General features: G+C 52.2%; 1 protein-coding gene across 1 annotated transcript in view; it reads left to right on the forward strand.

The window, feature by feature from the left end:
- Positions 1 to 25,000, forward strand: part of smad7 (SMAD family member 7) — a 62,631-nt gene that overhangs the window by 23,673 nt on the left and 13,958 nt on the right. The window lies entirely within an intron of this gene.

Consider the following 25,000-nt stretch of genomic DNA (forward strand, 5'->3'; position numbering starts at 1 on the left):
GACTGGGGTAGAGGCTGAGGGGCTGGGGTAGGAGCTGTGGGGCTGAGGTAGAGGCTGTGGGGCAGGGGTAGAGGCTGTGTGGCTGGGGTAGAGGCTGTGGAGCTGGGGTAGAGGCTGTGGGGCTGGGGTAGGAGCTGTGGGGCTGGGGTAGAGGCTGTGGGGCTGGGGTAGGGGCTGGGTTAGAGGCTGTGGGGCTGGGGTAGGAGCTATGGGGCTGGGTTAGAGGCTGTGGGGCTGGGGTAGGAGTTGTGGGGCTGGGTTAGAGGCTGTGGGTCTGGGGTAGAGGCTGTGGGACTGGGGTAGAGGCTGTGGGGCTGGGGTAGAGGCTGTGGGACTGGGGTAGAGGCTGTGGGGCTGGGGTAGAGGCCGTGGGGCTGGTGGGGTGGAAAGGTATCTCTTGTGTCTCACGCTTGAGTCTGGGGTGGGGGCGCTAGGGTCAGAGCGGGATTAGGTGTTGTATCTGAGTCCCTGTGCGTGCGAGTAGTGGTGGGGGTTGGGTTCAAAGCTGGAGGTGGCATGCCTGGTTGGTTGGTGCCGGCTAGGAGTGAGTAACAGGATCCCTTTGGCTCACTGCTCTGCTGTGGTGGTGCTGAGCTGACAGGTACGCTGCGTGTGACAGGCCCTCAGACGATGGTATAGAATGACCCACACAGGGACTGGCTGGCTCGCTGACTCACTGGCTGGCTGGCTGGCTCCCTGACTCGCTGGCTGGCTGGCTGACTGGCTCCCTGACTCGCTGGCTGACTGGCTCCCTGACTCGCTGGCTGGCTGGCTCCCTGACTGGCTGGCTCCCTGACTCGCTGGCTGGCTGTCTCCCTGACTCGCTGGCTGGCTGTCTCCCTGACTCACTGGCTGGCTGGCTCCCTGACTCACTGGCTGGCTGGCTCCCTGACTCACTGGCTGGCTGTCTCCCTGACTCGCTGGCTGGCTGGCTCCCTGACTCGCTGGCTCCCTGACTCGCTGGCTGGCTGGCTGGCTGGCTCCCTGACTCACTGGCTGGCTGGCTCCCTGACTCACTGGCTGGCTGGCTCCCTGACTCACTGGCTGGCTGTCTCCCTGACTCGCTGGCTGGCTGGCTTCCTGACTCGCTGGCTGGCTGTCTCCCTGACTCGCTGGCTGTCTCCCTGACTCGCTGGCTGGCTCCCTGACTCGCTGGCTGGCTGGCTCCCTGGCTCGCTGGCTGGCTCCCTCGCTGGCTGGCTGGCTCCCTGACTCGCTGGCTGGCTCCCTGACTCGCTGGCTGGCTGGCTGACTGACTGGCTGGCTCACTTACTCGCTGGCTGGCTGGCTCCCTGACTCGCTGGCTGGCTGACTCGCTGACTGACTGGCTGGCTGGCTCCCTGACTCACTGGCTGGCTCACTGTCTCGCTGGCTGACTGGCTGGATGACTGGCTCCGTGACTCGCTGTCTGACTGACTGGCTGACTCGCTGACTGGTTGGCTGGCTGGCTCCCTGACTCGCTGGTTGGCTGACTGGCTGGCTCACTGGCTGGCTCCCTGACTGGTTGGCTGTCTGGCTCCCTGACTCGCTGGTTGTCTGACTGGCTGACTCACTGGCTGGCTCCCTGACTCGTTGACTGGTTGGTTGGCTGGCTCCCTGACTCACTGGCTGGCTCCCTGATGGCTCCCTGACTCGCTGACTCGCTGGCTGACTGGCTCACTGACTCGCTGACTGACTCGCTGACTGACTGGCTGGCTCCCTGACTAGCTGACTGGTTGGCTGGCTGACTCGCTGGTTGGCTGACTGGCTGGCTCCCTGACTCGCTAGCTGGCTGGCTGGCTCGCTTGCTGACTGACTGGCTCGCTGGCTGGCTTGCTCACACACACAGACACGTACACACACACACACACACACACACACACACACACACACACACACACACACACACACACACACACACACACACACACACACACACACACACACACACACACACACACACAGACACTGGCTGGCTGGCTGGCTGGCTCACACACACACACACACACACACACACACACACACACACACACACACACACACTGGCTGGCGGCCTACTGTCACACAGGCGCAAGCCTAACTTTCTCCTCAGCAGGTTAAATTTAAGTTGGAGTGTATTATTGAAATGTTAGCTAGCTGACCCAGCCAGCCACCCTGAACCTGCTCAGTACAGCTAGCCTAGCTCAGTTGCTGGCTACTTAACGTAAGGTGTAGACTAGGTGGTTCTCTGGTAGCGTCTTCATGGTATGTCTTCTTCATACTATCAAGTAGCCTGTAGTAGCCTCTTGGTACTATGTTAGTACTTTCTACTGTGGTACTACACTATTACAAACACTACTCAGTCTGTACCTTTTCTCTTTCTGTCTTTAGCTTCAATGTATTAGTCTTACAGCGTACGCCTCTCCTCTTAGTTGAACACCCCATGCCACATTCTCAGTCTCTCTCTGGGTTGTGTCAGCTAGGTCATTATTGTCTCCTGGTCCCAGTGCTCTGAGAGGAGAGGTGGTTGGACCCTCCAGAGAACCATACCACGCTGCATCCCACTGCTGGCTTGCCTCTGAAAATAAGCAGGGTTGGTCCAGGTTGGTCCCTGGATGCACCTTTTCCTCAGGTCTACAAAAATATATATCCCAATGCCCCAGGGCAGTGATTGGGGACATTGCCTTGTGTAGGGTGCTGTCTTTCAGATGGGACGTTAAATGGATGGGACTCTCTGGTCACTAAAGATCCCATGCCACTTATCATAAGAGTAGGGATGTTAACCCTGGTGTCCTGGATAAATTCCCAATCTGGCCCTCATACCATCATGGTCACATAATCATCCCCAGCTTCCAATTGGCTCATTCATCCTCCTTCCTCTCCCCTGTAACTATTCCCCAGGTCGTTGCTGTAAATGAGAATGAGTTCTCAGTCAACTTCCCTGGTCAAATATTAAAAAATAATAATTCTAGCAAAGCTGCCACTGTCTACAATCCTATCAGAGGAGGAAAAACAGTCTACAGTCCTGTCAGAGGAGGAAAGACAGTCTACAGTCCTGTCAGAGGAGGAAAGACAGTCTACAGTCCTGTCAGAGGAGGAAAGACAGTCTACAGTCCTGTCAGAGGAGGAAAGGCAGTCTACAGTCCTGTCAGAGGAGGAAAGACAGTCTACAGTCCTGTCAGAGGAGGAAAGACAGTCTACAGTCCTGTCAGAGGAGGAAAGACAGTCTACAGTCCTGTCAGAGGAGGAAAGACAGTCTACAGTCCTGTCAGAGGAGGAAAGACAGTCTACAGTCCTGTCAGAGGAGGAAAGGCAGTCTACAGTCCTGTCAGAGGAGGAAAGACAGTCTACAGTCCTGTCAGAGGAGGAAAGGCAGTCTACAGTCCTGTCAGAGGAGGAAAGACAGTCTACAGTCCTGTCAGAGGAGGAAAGGCAGTCTACAGTCCTGTCAGAGGAGGAAACACAGTCTACAGTCCTGTCAGAGGAGGAAAGACAGAAATGACCCAGTGTTTGAGGAAAAGGCAATGAACAGGGAGGGTGACGACAATGGCCTCCTCAGAACAGAAAGCAAACATTTAAGAAAGTTAGTCAGTAGAAAGAGTGAGACAGTTAGGCTGAACTACCAGTTCATCACAGTTTAGAGATCCTTGACTTGAGAGTGAGACACCCTTGAATTGAACTTTTGCCTCAGAGTTTTACCTTTGGATATACATGGTAGACTGTAGTGAGGGCTCAGGGTGGGCCCTGCCTGCCTGCCAGGGTTATGAAGCTGTGTAGGGTTCAGAGAGAGTTGGGCTGGGCCCTGCCTGCCAGGGTTATGAAGCTGTGTAGGGTTCAGAGAGAGAGAGAGAGTTGGGCTGGGCCCTGCATGCCAGGGTTATGAAGCTGTGTAGGGTTCAGAGAGAGAGAGTTGGGCTGGGCCCTGCCTGCCAGGGTTATGAAGCTGTGTAGGGTTCAGAGAGAGAGAGAGTTGGGCTGGGCCCTGCCTGCCAGGGTTATGAAGCTGTGTAGGGTTCAGAGAGAGAGAGAGTTGGGCTGGGCCCTGCCTGCCAGGGTTATGAAGCTGTGTAGGGTTCAGAGAGAGAGAGAGTTGGGCTGGGCCCTGCCTGCCAGGGTTATGAAGCTGTGTAGGGTTCAGAGAGAGAGAGAGTTGGGCTGGGCCCTGCCTGCCAGGGTTATGAAGCTGTGTAGGGTTCAGAGAGAGAGAGAGTTGGGCTGGGCCCTGCCTGCCAGGGTTATGAAGCTGTGTAGGGTTCAGAGAGAGAGAGAGTTGGGCTGGGCCCTGCCTGCCAGGGTTATGAAGCTGTGTAGGGTAGGGTTCAGAGAGAGAGAGTTGGGCTGGGCCCTGCCTGCCAGGGTTATGAAGCTGTGTAGGGTTCAGAGAGAGAGAGGCTGGGCCCTGCCTAGGGTTGGGCTGGGCCCTGCCTGCCAGGGTTATGAAGCTGTGTAGGGTTCAGAGAGAGAGAGAGTTGGGCTGGGCCCTGCCTACCAGGGTTATGAAGCTGTGTAGGGTTCAGAGAGAGAGAGAGTTGGGCTGGGCCCTGCCTACCAGGGTTATGAAGCTGTGTAGGGTTCAGAGAGAGAGAGAGTTGGGCTGGGCCCTGCCTGCCAGGGTTATGAAGCTGTGTAGGGTTCAGAGAGAGAGAGAGTTGGGCTGGGCCCTGCCTGCCAGGGTTATGAAGCTGTGTAGGGTTCAGAGAGAGAGAGAGTTGGGCTGGGCCCTGCCTACCAGGGTTATGAAGCTGTGTAGGGTTCAGAGAGAGAGAGAGTTGGGCTGGGCCCTGCCTGCCAGGGTTATGAAGCTGTGTAGGGTTCAGAGAGAGAGAGAGTTGGGCTGGGCCCTGCCTGCCAGGGTTATGAAGCTGTGTAGGGTTCAGAGAGAGAGAGAGTTGGGCTGGGCCCTGCCTGCCAGGGTTATGAAGCTGGTTCATTGTATGAAGATATTCAAAAGAGAGGGGAACATTCCTTTTCCCTGGTGTGTTTTTTCACCAATGCCACAGAGAGAGAGACATACGGGTGGAGAGAGAGATACAGGTGGAGAGAGAGAGAGAGAGAGGTGGAGAGAGAGACAGGTGAGAGAGAGGTGGAGAGAGAGACAGGTGGAGAGAGAGAAAGACAGGTGGAGAGATAGAGAGAGAGAGAGACAGGTGGAGAGAGAGACAGGTGGAGAGAGAGAGAGAGAGAGAGACAGGTGGAGAGAGAGAGAGAGAGAGAGACAGGTGGAGAGAGAGAGAAAGACAGGTGGAGAGATAGAGAGAGAGACAGGTAGAGAGAGAAAGAGAGACAGGTGGAGAGAGGGAGAGAGAGAGAGAGACAGGTGGAGAGGGAGATACAGGTGGAGAGAGAGAGAGAGAGAGAGGTGGAGAGAGAGACAGGTGGAGAGGGAGATACAGGTGGAGAGAGAGAGAGACAGGTGGAGAGAGAGACAGGTGGAGAGAGAGGTGGAGAGAGAGAGAGGTGGAGAGAGAGGTGGAGAGAGAGTTGGGAGAGAGGTGGAGAGAGAAAGAGAGACAGGTAGAGAGAGAGAGGGAGGTACAATGCTCTTCTTACTGCTATTTCCAATCATAGCCAGCCTGACCATTCATGTGGAATCAGTTGGTGAAGTTGCAGCTAGAGGTCTGGGTAGGGAGACCAGAACCCTTGCCTGCCTGAAACTCCATGTAACTCCCTGTAATGTGATGTTTCTGTCATCTCAGTCAAATGTGACGGTCCTCAGCCCTATGCCCATGTCTCTAGGATGTGTCTCAAGGGAACTCATAGGTCTGCCCTAAGCCTAAACCACAAACATGTACCACAAATAATATGTAATAATCACTTCTGCTTTTAAAACAACAACAACTCGTTTTTTAGCTCCCAACTGGCCTGACTGGTTGCCTACAGGCCGTCAGCACTATGGTCTTTGCTGCAGCAGAGCAGCCTAGCGTCGGTTGCCGGGTTGGTTCCCACGGAGATCCCTGACATCCTGGATTTAGAACAATGCTGCTGGTTGTTCTGCCTGTGTTGCAGCGGCTACAGCATCGACACACTCGCTATAGATACGGTAAAGAGGTCAATGGAACATGGAAAGATGCTGTGGGAGAAAGCAGATTTAGGCTACATTTAGGCTATTATTTGGGTGTATTTCACTCTATGTTGTGGTAAAAATGTGAGCATAATGCTTGTATGGATGTCAGGCCATAAACGACTTCGACTACCAGCACCAATTTCTGCATGCTAGCTATGCTAACCAGGCTATACAAACAGCAGTCACTTCTTCTAAACCTGAAAAGGAACAACTTCTAAATGTTATGCAGAGAAATGACGGATTGGACTAATATCCATGTTGTTAGATCAGACTGGTTGATAGTTAACCAATCCAGCATCCTCCTTCTATCCCCCCACGGCCTCCTTCTATCCCCCCACGGCCTCCTTCTATCCCCCCACGGTCTCCTTCTATCCCCCCACGGCCTCCTTCTATCCCCCACGGTCTCCTTCTATCCCCCCACGGTCTCCTTCTATCCCCCCCACGGTCTCCTTCTATCCCCCCACGGTCTCCTTCTATCCCCCCACGGCCTCCTTCTATCCCCCCACGGTCTCCTTCTATCCCCCCACGGTCTCCTTCTATCCCCCCACGGTCTCCTTCTATCCCCCCACGGTCTCCTTTTATCCCCCCACGGTCTCCGTTCCATTGGCCTCTTTACCACATCATGGCTGCCTGGTATTGTGATGCTATCATTTCCATGGTAACGTAGAATGTTCATTCAGATGATGTTAACTGATGTGGCTCATGCAGTGGAATGTATTTATTGTAATGATGGCTACACTTCCTACTTTTACTTCCTGCATTGCTCCTATAGGTAAACTCGTAATGGCCGCCAGTCCACCCACTATACCATCACTGGCTTGAATGGTAATAACAAGCAGGCATTGAATATCCCTTTGAGCATGGTGAAGTTATTAATTACACTTTGGTTGGTGTGTCAATACACAGTCACCACAAAGATAGTAGTCTCTCTCTGTCTCTCGCTCTCACTCTCTCTGTCTCTCTCTGTCTCTCTCTGTCTCTCTCTGTCTCTCTGTCTGTCTCTCTCTCTCTCTCTCTCTCTCATTCCCAGTCCTCCTCTCCTCCCCAGCCCCTTTCTCTCCCTCTCTCCCAGGCCAGTCCTCCTCTCCTCCTCAGCCCCTTTCTCTCCCTCTCTCCCAGGCCAGTCCCAGTCCTCCTCTCCTCCTCAGCCCCTTTTTCTCCCTCTCTCCCAGGCCAGTCCCAGTCCTCCTCTCCTCCTCAGCCCCTTTCTCTCCCTCTCTCCCAGGCCAGTCCCAGTCCTCCTCTCCTCCTCAGCCCCTTTCTCTCCCTCTCTCCCAGGCCAGTCCCAGTCCTCCTCTCCTCCTCAGCCCCTTTCTCTCCCTCTCCCTTCCAAGGCCATTCCCAGTCCTCCTCTCCTCCTCAGCCCCTTTCTCTCCCTCTCTCCCAGGCCAGTCCCAGTCCTCCTCTCCTCCTTAGCCCCGTTCTCTCCCTCTCTCCCAGGCCAGTCCCAGTCCTCCCCTCCTCCTCAGCCCCTTTCTCTCCCTCTCTCCCAGGCCAGTCCCAGTCCTCCTCTCCTCCTCAGCCCCTTTCTCTCCCTCTCTCCCAGGCCAGTCCCAGTCCTCCTCTCCTCCTCAGCCCCTTTCTCTCCCTCTCTCCCAGGCCAGTCCCAGTCCTCCTCTCCTCCTCAGCCCCTTTCTCTCCCTCTCTCCCAGGCCAGTCCCAGTCCTCCTCTCCTCCTCAGCCCCTTTCTCTCCCTCTCTCCCAGGCCAGTCCCAGTCCTCCTCTCCTCCTCAGCCCCTTTCTCTCCCTCTCTCCCAGGCCAGTCCCAGTCCTCCTCTCCTCCTCAGCCCCTTTCTCTCCCTCTCTCCCAGGCCAGTCCCAGTCCTCCTCTCCTCCTTAGCCCCGTTCTCTCCCTCTCTCCCAGGCCAGTCCCAGTCCTCCTCTCCTCCTCAGCCCCTTTCTCTCCCTCTCTCCCAGGCCAGCCCCAGTCCTCCTCTCCTCCTTAGCCCCGTTCTCTCCCTCTCTCCCAGGCCAGTCCCAGTCCTCCTCTCCTCCTCAGCCCCTTTCTCTCCCTCTCTCCCAGGCCAGCCCCAGTCCTCCTCTCCTCAATAGCCCCGTTCTCTCCCTCTCTCCCAGGCCAGTCCCAGTCCTCCTCTCCTCCCCTGTTGTGTTTAGAGTGGCTAGAGTTTACCTTGGCTAATTGCTTGAGAGAGAATGCCTCTTGAAACTGTGCTGTCAGACAGAGAGGCTGATGCCCCAGGAAAAATACAACATTTATAGAAAGGTACTAACTCTCTGCTCTGCTCAACCCACCACGGCCACGCTGGGCACAAAGACAGAGCTTCCACAGAGAGTGTGTGTGTGTTTGGCCAGTCTTCTGGCCTGTGAGTGTGAGATCCGTATTCTTTCAGGTCTCTGAATGATTATTATTAAGTTGTGTAATAATGTCAGTCAGTCAGTCGGCCAGCTGGCGAGGCCATAACTTCCAGTGACTGTTACTGACGTGACTCAAACGTTCACCAAATGGCCTTCTTTTATTGGAAGTTCTCATGCCATTAGTCTACTAGGCTGTAGGGGATGTATCCTATAGGGGATGTATCCTATAGGGGATGTATCCTATAGGGGATGTATCCTATAGGGGATGTATCCTGTAGGGGATGTATCCTATAGGGGATGTATCCTATAGGGGATGTATCCTATAGGGGATGTATCCTATAGGGGATGTATCCTGTAGGGGATGTATCCTATAGGGGATGTATCCTATAGGGGATGTATCCTATAGGGGATGTATCCTATAGGGGATGTATCCTATAGGGGATGTATCCTGTAGGGGATGTATCCTATAGGGGATGTATCCTATAGGGGATGTATCCTATAGGGGATGTATCCTATAGGGGATGTATCCTATAGGGGATGTATCCTATAGGGGATGTATCCTATAGGGGATGTATCCTACAGGGGATGTATCCTATAGGGGATGTATCCTATAGGGGATGTATCCTACAGGGGATGTATCCTATAGGGGATGTATCCTATAGGGGATGTATCCTACAGGGGATGTATCCTGTAGGGGATGTATCCTACAGGGGATGTATCCTACTGGGGATGTATCCTGTAGGGGATGTATCCTATAGGGGATGTATCCTATAGGGGATGTATCCTATAGGGGATGTATCCTACAGGGGATGTATCCTATAGGGGATGTATCCTATAGGGGATGTATCCTACAGGGATGTATCCTACAGGGGATGTATCCTATAGGGGATGTATCCTACAGGGGGTGTATCCTACAGGGGATGTATCCTGTAGGGGATGTATCCTGTAGGGGATGTATCCTATAGGGGATGTATCCTATAGGGGATGTATCCTATAGGGGATGTATCCTGTAGGGGATGTATCCTGTAGGGGATGTATCCTATAGGGGATGTATCCTATAGGGGATGTATCCTATAGGGGATGTATCCTACAGGGGATGTATCCTATAGGGGATGTATCCTATAGGGGATGTATCCTACAGGGGATGTATCCTATAGGGGATGTATCCTGTAGGGGATGTATCCTGTAGGGGATGTATCCTGTAGGGGATGTATCCTACAGGGGATGTATCCTATAGGGGATGTATCCTATAGGGGATGTATCCTACAGGGGATGTATCCTACAGGGGATGTATCCTATAGGGGATGTATCCTACAGGGGGTGTATCCTACAGGGGATGTATCCTGTAGGGGATGTATCCTGTAGGGGATGTATCCTATAGGGGATGTATCCTATAGGGATGTATCCTATAGGGGATGTATCCTGTAGGGGATGTATCCTGTAGGGGATGTATCCTATAGGGGATGTATCCTATAGGGGATGTATCCAATAGGGGATGTATCCTACAGGGGATGTATCCTATAGGGGATGTATCCTATAGGGGATGTATCCTACAGGGGATGTATCCTACAGGAGATGTATCCTACAGGGGATGTATTCTATAGGGGATGTATCCTGTAGGGGATGTATCCTGTAGGGGATGTATCCTATAGGGGATGTATCCTATAGGGGATGTATTCTATAGGGGATGTATCCTACAGGGGATGTATCCTATAGGGGATGTATCCTATAGGGGATGTATCCTACAGGAGATGTATCCTACAGGGGATGTATTCTATAGGGGATGTATCCTGTAGGGGATGTATCCTGTAGGGGATGTATCCTATAGGGGATGTATCCTACAGGGGATGTATCCTATAGGGGATGTATCCTGTAGGGGATGTATCCTATAGGGGATGTATCCTATAGGGGATGTATCCAATAGGGGATGTATCCTACAGGGGATGTATCCTATAGGGGATGTATCCTACAGGGGATGTATCCTACAGGAGATGTATCCTACAGGGGATGTATTCTATAGGGGATGTATCCTGTAGGGGATGTATCCTATAGGGGATGTATCCTATAGGGGATGTATCCAATACGGGATGTATCCTACAGGGGATGTATCCTATAGGGGATGTATCCTATAGGGGATGTATCCTACAGGGGATGTATCCTACAGGAGATGTATCCTACAGGGGATGTATCCTATAGGGGATGTATCCTATAGGGGATGTATCCTATAGGGGATGTATCCTATAGGGGATGTATCCTATAGGGGATGTATCCTATAGGGGATGTATCCTGTAGGGGATGTATCCTATAGGGGATGTATCCTATAGGGGATGTATCCTATAGGGGATGTATCCTACAGGGGATGTATCCTGTAGGGGATGTATCCTATAGGGGATGTATCCTATAGGGGATGTATCCTGTAGGGGATGTATCCTGTAGGGGATGTATCCTATAGGGGATGTATCCTGTAGGGGATGTATCCTATAGGGGATGTATCCTATAGGGGATGTATCCTATAGGGGATGTATCCTATAGGGGATGTATCCTACAGGGGATGTATCCTGTAGGGGATGTATCCTGTAGGGGATGTATCCTATAGGGGATGTATCCTGTAGGGGATGTATCCTATAGGGGATGTATCCTACAGGGGATGTATCCTATAGGGGATGTATCCTATAGGGGATGTATCCTACAGGGGATGTATCCTATAGGGGATGTATCCTATAGGGGATGTATCCTATAGGGGATGTATCCTATAGGGGATGTATCCTATAGGGGATGTATCCTATAGGGGATGTATCCTGTAGGGGATGTATCCTATAGGGGATGTATCCTATAGGGGATGTATCCTGTAGGGGATGTATCCTGTAGGGGATGTATCCTATAGGGGATGTATCCTGTAGGGGATGTATCCTACAGGGGATGTATCCTACAGGGGATGTATCCTGTAGGGGATGTATCCTGTAGGGGATGTATCCTATAGGGGATGTATCCTATAGGGGATGTATCCTGTAGGGGATGTATCCTGTAGGGGATGTATCCTATAGGGGATGTATCCTACAGGGGATGTATCCTACAGGGGATGTATCCTGTAGGGGATGTATCCTGTAGGGGATGTATCCTGTAGGGGATGTACCCTGTAGGGGATGTATCCTATAGGGGATGTATCCTGTAGGGGATGTATCCTATAGGGGATGTATCCTATAGGGGATGTATCCTATAGGGGATGTATCCTATAGGGGATGTATCCTACAGGGGATGTATCCTGTAGGGGATGTATCCTATAGGGGATGTATCCTATAGGGGATGTATCCTGTAGGGGATGTATCCTATAGGGGATGTATCCTATAGGGGATGTATCCTACAGGGGATGTATCCTATAGGGGATGTATCCTATAGGGGATGTATCCTGTAGGGGATGTATCCTATAGGGGATGTATCCTATAGGGGATGTATCCTATAGGGGATGTATCCTATAGGGGATGTATCCTATAGGGGATGTATCCTATAGGGGATGTATCCTGTAGGGGATGTATCCTGTAGGGGATGTATCCTATAGGGGATGTATCCTATAGGGGATGTATCCTATAGCCAGGATAGTTGGTCACTGGTGTCGTTTAGGAGATATACATTTCATCCCCAAGCGTTGTCCTTATAAGAACTAAAAGGTAACTGGTGTTATCGGGTTTTATCGATTTTCTTATAAAGAAAGTACCAAATAGTTGTAAAGATTTAAGACAACGTATGTCGACTTTCCTTTCATTAAAGGCAGCTCTCTGTAGTCCAACAGACAGAGGAACAGACTGACAGAGACAGAAGGGGTCAGGCAGCGAAATAGAAGAGAATAGAGAGAGCAAAAGGAATGTCTTGTCATGACCTCTGACCCTTGGAATAGCCTGAGTAGGGTGTTGAGACTGACTGCCTGCCTTCCTCCCTCCCTCCCTCCCTTCCTATCTCTCTCCCTCCCCCTGTGTCTGATGAAGACAGGAACCATTATGTGACCGTCTCTGTCTGCTCCGATAAAGAGAGAGAGAGACTGTACATAGCGCAACTTTCCGTGGGCTTTAAGACCATGCGGACAGCTCCGAGCGGTCGGGAGGGCTGGAGTGTTTATCCACCCCCCCCACCACCACATCTAAAAATATAACATTTGAAATGTCTATATTATTATTTATTTTTAATTGTGAGTTTAATGCTTACTGTTCATTTCTGTTAATTTATTTCCCTTGTTTATTGTCTATTTCACTAGCTTTGGCAATTTAAACAGGTGATTCCCATGCCTATAAAGCCCTCTTAGATAAGATAGACTCCCATAGTAACCTTTCTGACTTTCTAACAGGAAGGTGCTATTTGGGACGAAGTCAGGATCCATGAGAACTTAGTCCCTGGTGTCTCCTCTGTATTTAATGTTGACAGTGTGAACTCACATTTGAAGGTTAAACAGTGAGCGAAAAAAAATCATTCTGTGACATCCAGGAATAGTAACGATCCGGAGTGTGGAGTCAGACACAAGTAATCATTAACTTTTCCAGACTGCTCTTCTCGCTGTCTCCAGTCCCTCTCCCTCTCTCTCTCCCTCCAGTCCCCCTCTCTCTCTCCCTCCAGTCCCCTCTCTCTCTCTCCCTCCAGTCCCCCCTCTCTCTCCCTCCAGTCCCCCTCTCTCTCCCTCCAGTCCCCCTCTCTCTCCCTCCAGTCCCCCTCTCTCTCTCCCTCCAGTCCCCCTCTCTCTCTCCCTCCAGTCCCCCGCTCTCTCTCTCTCCTCCCTCCAGTCCCCCTCTACATCCCCCTCTCTCTCTCCCTCCAGTCCCCCTCTCTCTCCCTCCAGTCCCCCTCTCTCTCTCCCTCCAGTCCCCCTCCCTCCAGTCCCCCTCTCTCTCCCTGCAGTCCCCCTCTCTCCCCTCCAGTCCCCCCCTCTCCCCTCCAATCCCCTCTCTCTCTCCTCCAATCCCCCTCTCTCCCTCCAGTCCCCCTCTCTCTTTCCCTCCAGTCCCCTCTCTCTCTCCCTCCAGTCCCCTCTCTCCCTCCAGACCCCCTCTCTCTCTCTCTCTCCAGTCCCCCTCCCTCCAGTCTCTCCCCCTCCAGTCCCCTCTCTCTCTCCCTCTCCAGTCCCCTCTCTCTCTCTCTCCCTCCAGTCCCCTCTCTCTCTCTCTCCTTTATTGGCATGGGAAACAGTCCCAAAGCAAGAGGTAGACAAGTGCAGCTATACAAAGTGAATAGCCTATAAAGTGAAAAACAACAAAAAGTCTGTACAAGTCTCTGAAAAACAACAAAAATCTCCCTCCAGCCCCCCTCTCTCCCTCCAGTCCCCTCTCTCTCTCTCCCTCCAGTCCCCCTCTCCCTCCCTTTTTTCTCTCCCTCCAGTCCCCCACCCAGTAGGTATGGGAGTTTTTCAAAATTGGATCTCTCTCCCTCCAGTCCCCCTCTCTCTCTCTCCCTCAGTCCAGTCCCCTCTCTCTCTCTCCCCTCCAGTCCCCTCTCTCTCTCAAAGTCCCCTCCAGTCCCCCTCTCTCTGTCCCTCCAGTCCCCCCTCTCTCTCTCCCTCCAGTCCCCTCTCTCTCTCTCCCTCCAGTCCCCTCTCTCTCTCTCCCTCCAGTCCCCTCTCTCCCTCCAGTCCCCTCTCTCTCTCTCCTCCAGTCCCCTCTCTCTCTCTCTCCCTCCAGTCCCCTCTCTCTCTCTCCCTCCAGTCCCCCTCTCTCCCTCCAGTCCCCTCTCTCTCTCTCCCTCCAGTCCCCCTCTCCCTCCCTCTCTCCTCCAGTCCCCCCTCTCTCTCCCTCCAGTCCCCCTCTCTCTCTCCCTCCAGTCCCCTCTCTCTCTCTCCTCCAGTCCCCTCTCTCTCTCTCCCTCCAGTCCCCCTCTCTCTGTCCCTCCAGTCCCCTCTCTCTCTCCCCTCCAGTCCCCTCTCTCTCTCTCTCCTCCAGTCCCCTCTCTCTCTCCCTCCAGTCCCCTCTCTCTCTCTCCTCCAGTCCCCTCTCTCTCTCCCTCCAGTCCCCTCTCTCTCTCCCTCCAGTCCCCTCTCTCTCTCCCTCCAGTCCCCTCTCTCTCTCCCTCCAGTCCCCTCTCTCTCTCTCCCTCCAGTCCCCTCTCTCTCTCCCTCCAGTCCCCTCTCTCTCTCCCTCCAGTCCCCTCTCTCTCTCTCCCTCCAGTCCCCTCTCTCTCTCTCCCTCCAGTCCCCTCTCTCTCCCTCCAGTCCCCCTCTCTCTCTCTCCCTCCAGTCCCCCTCTCCCTCCCTCTCTCCCTCCAGTCCCCCTCTCCCTCCCTCTCTCCCTCCAGACCCCCTCTCTCTCTCTCTCCCTCCAGTCCCCCTCTCTCTCTCCCTCCAGTCCCCTTTCTCTCTCCCTCCAGTCCCCTCTCTCTCTCTCCCTCCAGTCCCCTCTCTCTCTCTCCCTCCAGTCCCCTCTCTCTCTCTCCCTCCAGTCCCCTCTCTCTCTCTCTCCTCCAGTCCCCCCTCTCTCTCTCCCTCCAGTCCCCCTCTCTCTCTCCCTCCAGTCCCCTCTCTCTCTCCCTCCAGTCCCCTCTCTCTCTCTCCCTCCAGTCCCCCCTCTCTCTCTCCCTCCAGTCCCCTCTCTCTCTCTCCCTCCAGTCCCCTCTCTCTCTCTCCCTCCAGTCCCCTCTCTCTCTCCCTCCAGTCCCCCCTCTCTCTCTCCCTCCAGTCCCCTCTCTCCCTCTGCTTCCCAATAGGGGGGTAGACAACAACACCGGGTGCTGTTATTATAACTCTACTACTATCTTATAATCTTGTATTTTTATTATAAGGTAAAGATGTGATGTGATGTCATTTTAGTTTTCACAGCTTAGTTTTGGTTTCAACGTAGGTCTGTGAGCTTGTGAGTTAAACAACTGTGGCCTGGGTATATATTGTCCAGGGTCATCTACCTGAGGCTGTAAGAACACACGCAGGGGACAACACAAGCCAAAGAGTCTCGGAGCAGATGGCAGCATCCAACCGAGCATATCTCCATGTAGAAGAGGGGACGTGAGACAGCCACAAATCAACCTTCATTGGCCGTGTAAACAGATGTTTTATTTATTTAACTAGGCAGGTCAGTGTAGAACAAATTCTTATTTACAAATGACGGCCTACCCCGGCCAAACCCGGGCCAGTTGTGCACATCTCGGAGTATGAGACTCCCAATCACGGCTGGATGTGATGCAGGTACTGCAGTGACGCCTCTTGCACTGAGATGCAGTGTCTTAGACCACTGCGCCACTCAGGAGGCCCAAGATTTAAAGGTGTTATAGCAGGTGCAGTGAAAATGCATATATTACTGCCCCAAACAGCAGAATGTCTAGAAAATACAATACCTATACACAAATAACATTTAAAAAAGTAATCAAACAGACGTTGTATTTTCCTGTGAGCATTGTGACGTTATTAATTACACTTTGGGTGGTGTATCAATACACCCAGTCACTACAAAAGATACAGACATCCTTCCTAACTCAGTTGCCAGAGAGGAAGGAAACCGCTCAGGGATTTCACAATGGTTACAGAGGAGTTTAATGTCTGTGATAGGAGAAAAGTGAGGATGGATCAACAACGTTGTAGTTACTCCACAGTATTACCCTAAATGACAGTGAAAAGAAGGAAGCTTGTACACAATAAACATATTCCAAAACATGCATCCTGTTTGCAACAAGGCACTAAAGTAATACTGCAGAACATGAGGCAAAGCAATTACCTTCTTCAAATCAAATGTTATTTGTCACATACAAATAAATTGTTATGTTTGGGGCAAATCCAACACAACACATTGCTGAGTACCACTCACATCTACAAAAATGTCTAAAAACATGTTTTCACTTTGTCATTGTGAGGCAGTGTGTGTAGATGGGTACGAAAAACAAATGTATTTCATCCAGTTTGAATTCAGCCTGTAACACAACAACGTGGAATATGTCGAGGGGCGAATCCTTTCTGAAGGACCTGTAAACATTATATGAAGTGACCAGTGTTCAACGTCTCTATATTACATGGGGCGTTAGTGTCAAGGTGCCGGGCAGTGTACTGGGCAGGCTAGTGATGACTGTTCCACAGTCTGATGGCTTGGAGAAGCTGTTTAGAGTCTCTCTGTCCCGGCTTTGATGCACCAGTACTGTCTCGTCCTTGATGGTAGCAGGGGGCCGTGACTGAGGTCCTTAATGATCTTCTTGGCCTTCCTTTAACACCGGGTGCTGTAAATGGGTTTTGTTAAGAGGCAGGTTGTTTTCCTGACACCACTCCGCCAGGGCTCTAAACCTTCTCCCTCTCGGCCGTCTCCTCCTTGATGGTGATCAGACGTACCACTGTCGCGTCGTCGACTCGATGATTCAGTTGAGGAGTCGTGACAAGCCGCACAGTCGTGGGTGAACAGGGAGTGCAGGAAGTTAGTGAGCACGCACCCCTGGGGAGCCCCCCGTGTTGAGGAACAGTGTGGTGGAGGTCTTATTGCCTACCATAACACAGTATTTGTCTATGCCCCAAATGGCATCCTATACCCTATCTAGTGCACTACTTTTGGGCCAGGACCCATAGGGCACTATATAGGGAATAAGGTGCATTTGGGACTCTGGCTTTGTGTCTTTCAGAGGACAGAGTTTATTTTTGTTAGAAGGGAGTAGAGGAGGAGGGGGGTAACGTGCTCCCTCTCTGTTCCACTCCGTATCTCTCAGACCGACCCTATATGAAATGACACCAGGCCACACAAACAACATGCACACAGACGGAGAGAGAGAGAGAAAGAGGGAGGGAGGGAGAGTAAGTGGAAACAGTGCTCTGGTGTTGGCTGGGCTTGGAATGTCCCACCCAGGCCCAGAGCAGAGAGAGGCAGAGCAGAGTCTGCCCCAGGGGCTGGAAGGAGGATGGCTGCGGCGGCCGGGGTTCAGAGCTAAGGGCTGTAATTCATCTGCCTGTCTCTGGTCCAGTCACGCTGACGGCAGGCCCTGTCTGCCTCCCTCCCTGTCTCTGTGTGTGTGTGTGTGCGTGCGTGTGTGCGTGCGTGTGTGTGTGTGTGTGTGTGTGTGCGTGCGTGGGTGTGTGTCTGTGTGTGTGCGTGCATGTGTGTCTGTGTGCATGCGTGTGCGTGTGTGTGTGTGCGCATGCCTCTGGCCCTGGCTGTGCAAACATATAGAAGACACTTCAGCCACCGTGTCACAACGTCTGGCAGACAAAGACAGTAGAAATAGTCTACATATTGGAAACACTGGGATATAACCACAGTCCAGAGAGAGAGAGAGACAGCTGGGATATAACCACAGTCCAGAGAGAGAGACAGCTGGGATATAACCACAGTCCAGAGAGAGAGACAGCTGGGATATAACCACAGTCCAGAGAGAGAGACAGCTGGGATATAACCACAGTCCAGAGAGAGAGACAGCTGGGATATAACCACAGTCCAGAGAGAGAGACAGCTGGGATATAACCACAGTCCAGGGAGAGAGACAGCGGGGATATAACCACAGTCCAGAGAGAGAGACAGCTGGGATATAACCACAGTCCAGAGAGAGAGACAGCGGGGATATAACCACAGTCCAGAGAGAGAGACAGCTGGGATATAACCACAGTCCAGAGAGAGAGAGAGACAGCTGGGATATAACCACAGTCCAGAGAGAGAGACAGCTGGGATATAACCACAGTCCAGAGAGAGAGACAGCTGGGATATAACCACAGTCCAGAGAGAGAGACAGCTGGGATATAACCACAGTCCAGAGAGAGAGACAGCTGGGATATAACCACAGTCCAGAGAGAGAGACAGCTGGGATATAACCACAGTCCAGAGAGAGAGACAGCGGGGATATAACCACAGTCCAGAGAGAGAGACAGCTGGGATATAACCACAGTCCAGAGAGAGAGACAGCTGGGATATAACCACAGTCCAGGGAGAGAGACAGCTGGGATATAACCACAGTCCAGGGAGAGAGAGAGACAGCTGGGATATAACCACAGTCCAGGGAGAGAGAGAGACAGCTGGGATATAACCACAGTCCAGGGAGAGAGAGAGACAGCTGGGATATAACCACAGTCCAGGGAGAGAGACAGCTGGGATATAACCACAGTCCAGAGAGAGAGACAGCTGGGATATAACCACAGTCCAGAGAGAGAGACAGCTGGGATATAACCACAGTCCAGAGAGAGAGAGACAGCTGGGATATAACCACAGTCCAGAGAGAGAGACAGCTGGGATATAACCACAGTCCAGAGAGAGAGAGACAGCTGGGATATAACCACAGTCCAGAGAGAGAGACAGCTGGGATATAACCACAGTCCAGAGAGAGAGACAGCTGGGATATAACCACAGTCCAGAGAGAGAGACAGCGGGGATATAACCACAGTCCAGAGAGAGAGACAGCTGGGATATAACCACAGTCCAGAGAGAGAGACAGCTGGGATATAACCACAGTCCAGGGAGAGAGACAGCTGGGATATAACCACAGTCCAGGGAGAGAGAGAGACAGCTGGGATATAATCACAGTCCAGGGAGAGAGAGAGACAGCTGGGATATAACCACAGTCCAGGGAGAGAGAGAGACAGCTGGGATATAACCACAGTCCAGGGAGAGAGACAGCTGGGATATAACCACAGTCCAGAGAGAGAGACAGCTGGGATATAACCACAGTCCAGAGAGAGAGACAGCTGGGATATAACCACAGTCCAGGGAGAGAGACAGCTGGGATATAACCACAGTCCAGAGAGAGAGACAGCTGGGATATAACCACAGTCCAGAGAGAGAGAGACAGCTGGGATATAACCACAGTCCAGGGAGAGAGACAGCTGGGATATAACCACAGTCCAGAGAGAGATACAGCTGGGATATAACCACAGTCCAGAGAGAGAGACAGCTGGGATATAACCACAGTCCAGAGAGAGAGAGAGACAGATGGGATATAACCACAGTCCAGAGAGAGAGAGAGACAGATGGGATATAACCACAGTCCAGAGAGAGAGACAGCTGGGATATAACCACAGTCCAGAGAGAGAGACAGCTGGGATATAACCACAGTCCAGGGAGAGAGACAGCGGGGATATAACCACAGTCCAGAGAGAGAGACAGCTGGGATATAACCACAGTCCAGAGAGAGAGACAGCGGGGATATAACCACAGTCCAGAGAGAGAGACAGATGGGATATAACCACAGTCCAGAGAGAGAGAGACAGCTGGGATATAACCACAGTCCAGAGAGAGAGACAGCTGGGATATAACCACAGTCCAGGGAGAGAGACAGCGGGGATATAACCACAGTCCAGAGAGAGAGACAGATGGGATATAACCACAGTCCAGAGAGAGAGACAGCTGGGATATAACCACAGTCCAGGGAGAGAGAGAGACAGCTGGGATATAACCACAGTCCAGGGAGAGAGACAGCGGGGATATAACCACAGTCCAGAGAGAGAGACAGATGGGATATAACCACAGTCCAGAGAGAGAGACAGCTGGGATATAACCACAGTCCAGAGAGAGAGACAGCTGGGATATAACCACAGTCCAGAGAGAGAGACAGCTGGGATATAACCACAGTCCAGGGAGAGAGAGAGACAGCTGGGATATAACCACAGTCCAGAGAGAGAGACAGCTGGGATATAACCACAGTCCAGAGAGAGAGAGAGACAGCTGGGATATAACCACAGTCCAGAGAGAGAGACAGCTGGGATATAACCACAGTCCAGAGAGAGAGAGAGACAGCTGGGATATAACCACAGTCCAGAGAGAGAGACAGCGGGGATATAACCACAGTCCAGAGAGAGAGACAGCTGGGATATAACCACAGTCCAGAGAGAGAGAGACAGATGGGATATAACCACAGTCCAGAGAGAGAGACAGCTGGGATATAACCACAGTCCAGAGAGAGAGACAGCTGGGATATAACCACAGTCCAGGGAGAGAGACAGCTGGGATATAACCACAGTCCAGAGAGAGAGACAGCTGGGATATAACCACAGTCCAGAGAGAGAGAGAGCTGGGATATAACCACAGTACAGAGAGAGAGACAGCGGGGATATAACCACAGTCCAGAGAGAGAGACAGCTGGGATATAACCACAGTCCAGAGAGAGAGACAGCTGGGATATAACCACAGTCCAGAGAGAGACAGCTGGGATATAACCACAGTCCAGAGAGAGAGAGAGCTGGGATATAACCACAGTCCAGAGAGAGAGACAGCGGGGATATAACCACAGTCCCGAGAGAGAGACAGCTGGGATATAACCACAGTCTAGAGAGAGAGACAGCTGGGATATAACCACAGTCCAGAGAGAGAGACAGCTGGGATATAACCACAGTCCAGAGAGAGAGAGAGAGACAGCTGGGATATAACCACAGTCCAGAGAGAGAGACAGCGGGGATATAACCACAGTCCAGAGAGAGAGACAGCTGGGATATAACCACAGTCCAGGGAGAGAGAGAGACAGCTGGGATATAACCACAGTCCAGAGAGAGAGACAGCTGGGATATAACCACAGTCCAGAGAGAGAGACAGCTGGGATATAACCACAGTCCAGAGAGAGAGAGAGACAGCTGGGATATAACCACAGTCCAGAGATAGAGACAGCTGGGATATAACCACAGTCCAGAGAGAGAGAGAGACAGCTGGGATATAACCACAGTCCAGAGAGAGAGACAGCGGGGATATAACCACAGTCCAGAGAGAGAGACAGCTTGGATATAACCACAGTCCAGAGAAAGAGACAGCGGGGATATAACCACAGTCCAGAGAGAGAGACAGCTGGGATATAACCACAGTCCAGAGAGAGAGACAGCTGGGATATAACCACAGTCCAGGGAGAGAGACAGCTGGGATATAACCACAGTCCAGAGAGAGAGACAGCTGGGATATAACCACAGTCCAGAGAGAGAGACAGCTGGGATATAACCACAGTCCAGAGAGAGAGACAGCTGGGATATAACCACAGTCCAGGGAGAGAGAGACAGCTGGGATATAACCACAGTCCAGGGAGAGAGAGACAGCTGGGATATAACCACAGTCCAGGGAGAGAGAGAGACAGCTGGGATATAACCACAGTCCAGAGAGAGAGACAGCTGGGATATAACCACAGTCCAGAGAGAGAGACAGCTGGGATATAACCACAGTCCAGGGAGAGAGACAGCTGGGATATAACCACAGTCCAGAGAGACAGACAGCTGGGATATAACCACAGTCCAGAGAGAGAGACAGCTGGGATATAACCACAGTCCAGAGAGAGAGACAGCTGGGATATAACCACAGTCCAGAGAGAGAGACAGCTGGGATATAATCACAGTCCAGAGAGAGAGAGACAGCTGGGATATAACCACAGTCCAGAGAGAGAGACAGCTGGGATATAACCACAGTCCAGAGAGAGAGAGAGAGACAGCTGGGATATAACCACAGTCCAGAGAGAGAGACAGCGGGGATATAACCACAGTCCAGAGAGAGAGACAGCTGGGATATAACCACAGTCCAGAGAGAGAGAGAGACAGCAGGGATATAACCACAGTCCAGAGAGAGAGACAGCTGGGATATAACCACAGTCCAGAGAGAGAGAGAGACAGCTGGGATATAACCACAGTCCAGAGAGAGAGACAGCTGGGATATAACCACAGTCCAGAGAGAGAGAGACAGCTGGGATATAACCACAGTCCAGAGAGAGAGACAGCTGGGATATAACCACAGTCCAGAGAGAGAGAGAGACAGCTGGGATATAACCACAGTCCAGAGAGAGAGAGAGCTGGGATATAACCACAGTCCAGAGAGAGAGAGAGACAGCTGGGATATAACCACAGTCCAGAGAGAGAGAGAGACAGCTGGGATATAACCACAGTCCAGAGAGAGAGACAGCTGGGATATAACCACAGTCCAGAGAGAGAGACAGCTGGGATATAACCACAGTCCAGAGAGAGAGACAGCTGGGATATAACCACAGTCCAGAGAGAGAGACAGCTGGGATATAACCACAGTCCAGAGAGAGAGAGAGACAGCTGGGATATAACCACAGTCCAGAGAGAGAGACAGCTGGGATATAACCACAGTCCAGAGAGAGAGACAGCTGGGATATAACCACAGTCCAGAGAGAGAGACAGCTGGGATATAACCACAGTCCAGAGAGAGAGACAGCTGGGATATAACCACAGTCCAGAGAGAGAGACAGCTGGGATATAACCACAGTCCAGAGAGAGAGACAGCTGGGATATAACCACAGTCCAGAGAGAGAGAGAGACAGCTGGGATATAACCACAGTCCAGAGAGAGAGACAGCTGGGATATAACCACAGTCCAGAGAGAGAGACAGCTGGGATATAACCACAGTCCAGGGAGAGAGAGAGACAGCTGGGATATAACCACAGTCCAGGGAGAGAGAGAGACAGCTGGGATATAACCACAGTCCAGAGAGAGAGACAGCGGGGATATAACCACAGTCCAGAGAGAGAGACAGCTGGGATATAACCACAGTCCAGAGAGAGAGACAGCGGGGATATAACCACAGTCCAGGGAGAGAGAGAGACAGCTGGGATATAACCACACCTCTTGCACTGAGATGCAATGCTTTAGACCGCTGCGCCACTCGGGAGGATCTTTGTGTGTGTGTGTGTGTGTGTGTGTGTGTGTGTGTGTGTGTGTGTGTGTGTGTGTGTGTGTGTGTGTGTGTGTGTGTGTGTGTGTGTGTGTGTGTGTGTGTGTGTGTGTGCGAGGCTCTTGTCAGCCAGGTCTGTGTTTGTGGTCTGCAGACGGAGGCTTCCAGACTGCTGTGTCTCCTCCCTGTTAGTCTTCGTGTCACTGCACTGCCTTAGCGATGTGTTGCTGCTCGCGGTAGCAACAGTCTGTTAGAGGTGTTAGCTAACACTGTTCAGCTGTTAACAGTCTGTTCTGGTTAACTGTAACTTAGTTGTGTTGTATCCATATCTTTGGAGGCTTGACTAGACGCTTGACTTCTCTCTCTCTCTCTCTCTCTCTCTGGCTCTGTCTCTCTCTCTGTGGCTCTGTCTCTGTCTCTCTCTCTCTCTCTCTCTCTCTCTCTCTCTCTCTCTCTCTCTCTCTCTCTACCTCTCTCTCTCTCTGTCTCTCTGCCTCTCTCTCTGTTTCTCTCTGTCTTTGCCTCTCTCTCTCTGTCTCTCTCTCTGTCTCTCTGTCTCCCTCTCTCTCTGCCTCTCTGTCTCTCTGCCTCTCTTTCCCTCTCTCTCTCTCTCTCTCTCTCGCTCTCTCTGGCTCTGTCTCTCTCTCTTTCTTTCTCTCTCTCTATACCTCTCTCTCTGTCTCTCTCTGTCTCTCTGCCTCTCTATCTCCATCTCTCTGTCTCCGTCTCCCTGTCTCCATCTCTCTGTCTCCGTCTCTCTGTCTCCGTCTCCATCTCTCTGTCTCCCTGTCTCTCTGTCTCCATCCCTCTGTCTCCATCTCTCTGTCTCCGTCTCTCTGTCTCTGTCTCCGTCTCCCTGTCTCCATCTCTCTGTCTCCGTCTCCATCTCTCTGTCTCCCTGTCTCTCTGTCTCCGTCTAACTGTCTCTCTGACTCCATCACTCTGTCTCCGTCTCTCTGTCTCCGTCTCTCTGTCTCTGTCTCTGTCTCCATCTCTCTGTCTCCATCTCTCTGTCTCCCTGTCTCCGTCTCTCTGTCTCTGTCTCCATATCTCTGTCTCCATCTCTCTGTCTCCATCTCTCTGTCTCCATCTCTCTGTCTCCATCTCCCTGTCTCCGTCTCTCTGTCTCCATCTCTCTGTCTCCGTCTCTCTGTCTCCATCTCTGTCTCCATCTCTCTGTCTCCATCTCTCTGTCTCCATCTCTCTGTCTCCATCTCTCTGTCTCTGTCTCCATCTCTGTCTCCATCTCCCTGTCTCCATCTCTCTGTCTCCATCTCTCTGTCTCTGTCTCCATCTCCCTGTCTCCGTCTCTCTGTCTCTCCGTCTCCCTGTCTCCGTCTCCCTGTCTCCGTCTCTCTGTCTCCGTCTCTCCTGTCTCCATCTCCCTGTCTCCGTCTCTCTGTCTCCGTCTCTCTGTCTCTGTCTCCCTCTCTCTGTCTCCGTCTCTCTGTCTCCCTGTCTCCATCTCTCTGTCTGCGTCTCCCTGTCTCCGTCTCTCTGTCTCCGTCTCTCTGTCTCCGTCTCCCTGTCTCCATCTCTCTGTCTCCGTCTCTCTGTCTCCGTCTCTCTGTCTCCATCTCTCTGTCTGTGTCTCTCTGTCTCCGTCTCCCTGTCTCCGTCTCTCTGTCTCCATCTCTCTGTCTCCGTCTCTCTGTCTCCGTCTCCCTGTCTCCATCTCTCTGTCTCCTTCTCTCTGTCTCCGTCTCCCTGTCTCCATCTCTCTGTCTCCGTCTCTCTGTCTCCATCTCTCTGTCTCCGTCTCCCTGTCTCCGTCTCTCTGTCTCTGTCTCCATCTCTCTGTCTCCGTCTCTCTGTCTCCGTCTCTCTGTCTCCGTCTCCCTGTCTCCATCTCTCTGTTCCGTCTCTCTGTCTCCCTGTCTCCATCTCTCTGTCTGTGTCTCTCTGTCTCCGTCTCTCTGTCTCCGTCTCCATCTCTCTGTCTCCGTCTCCCTGTCTCCATCTCTCTGTCTCTGTCTCCATCTCTCTGTCTCCATCTCTCTGTCTCCGTCTCTCTGTCTCCGTCTCTCTGTCTCCGTCTCCCTGTCTCCATCTCTCTGTCTCCGTCTCTCTGTCTCCGTCTCCCTGTCTCCATCTCTCTGTCTCCGTCTCCCTGTCTCCGTCTCCCTGTCTCCATCTCTCTGTCTCC

The sequence above is a fragment of the Oncorhynchus keta genome, chromosome 12 (assembly GCF_023373465.1).
Source record: "Oncorhynchus keta strain PuntledgeMale-10-30-2019 chromosome 12, Oket_V2, whole genome shotgun sequence".
In the NCBI taxonomy this organism is placed as follows: Eukaryota; Metazoa; Chordata; class Actinopteri; order Salmoniformes; family Salmonidae; genus Oncorhynchus; species Oncorhynchus keta.